Consider the following 1,301-nt stretch of genomic DNA (forward strand, 5'->3'; position numbering starts at 1 on the left):
TTGAAAATATTTTTATGCATATATAACAGATGTTGAACCCCTTTCGACTAGTTCGTATATTTACTTCTGACCCCCCTCAATGAAAATCCTGGCTCCACCACTGCTTGGGATTACAGGGGCAGAGCTACATGTGCTCCAGGGGTTCATCCGAATCCCCTTCGATAGAAAATTATACTGTTTTAATACTATTTTCACATGATTGAAAATATTTTCTATGCATATATAACAGATGTTGAACCCCTTTCGACTAGTTCGTATATTTACTTCTGAACCCCCTCAATGAAAATCCTAACTCCGCCATTGCTTGGGAAGTCATACAGTGGCATCGATCGACTAATTGTGATCCTGCCTAGTTGAAGTGGGTTGTGGCTCAGTTGTGGTCATATAGCTAGTATATGACTAGGGGTGACAATTTCAGCCCATATTTGTAAAAAGAGTCCAATTAATTCATATTTAGTGAATTAGATCACTCATATTTCAAATGGGTAAATATGGATTTCAACTCATTTTAAAAGTTCATACAAATATGGACAAAATGGGTAAAATATGGGTATCCATTTAAACACAGAGATCACCCACCTATGCTTAAAGTTTCAATTTTTTTCTTTTCTAGTTTCTTTATTTCTTCTTTTTTTCTTTCTTTTTTCCTTTAATTTACTTTTTTTCTTTTTCATTTTTTTTTATTTTTTTACTCATTCCTTATAATTTCTTTTTTTCTTTCTCATTTTTCATCTATTTTTTTATTTTTTTTATTTTTATTTCTTTTTCATTGTATTCTTTTTTTTTTTTTCGCTTTCCCCTTTCTCATTCTTATTTCATCATTCGTATTCGCTTGAGACCTACATGAGTTAATAAATATAAGCTTCTAATTATCCCATTTAGCCTATATAATTCATAACATCTCTTATCAATTAAATATAATTCATAGTCCCACTCCTTTATTATTATTATTATTTTCAATCTTTTATTTCTCTTTTTTTTGGCTTTCTCTTTTCCTTTAATTTACTTTTTTTTCTTTTTCATTTTTCCACTTAGTTTTTACTCGTTTCTTACACTTTTTTGCTTTCTTCTTTTTCATCATTTTTTTCCTTTTCAATTTTATTTCTTTTTATTCCTTTTTTTTTTTTTGTATTTTCGTTTTTCCCTTTTTCATTCTTGGTTCGTCATTTTTGTCATTTTTCTTATTTTTTTATATTTTTTTCCTCATCTTTTTTTTTTGTCATTGCATTTTATATTTTTTTACTTTAAATTTATTTGCATCATACTATATATTTCAAATAAATTTATTATTTGTATTTGAA

This window comes from Capsicum annuum, chromosome 3, assembly GCF_002878395.1.
Source record: "Capsicum annuum cultivar UCD-10X-F1 chromosome 3, UCD10Xv1.1, whole genome shotgun sequence".
Taxonomy (NCBI): Eukaryota; Viridiplantae; Streptophyta; class Magnoliopsida; order Solanales; family Solanaceae; genus Capsicum; species Capsicum annuum.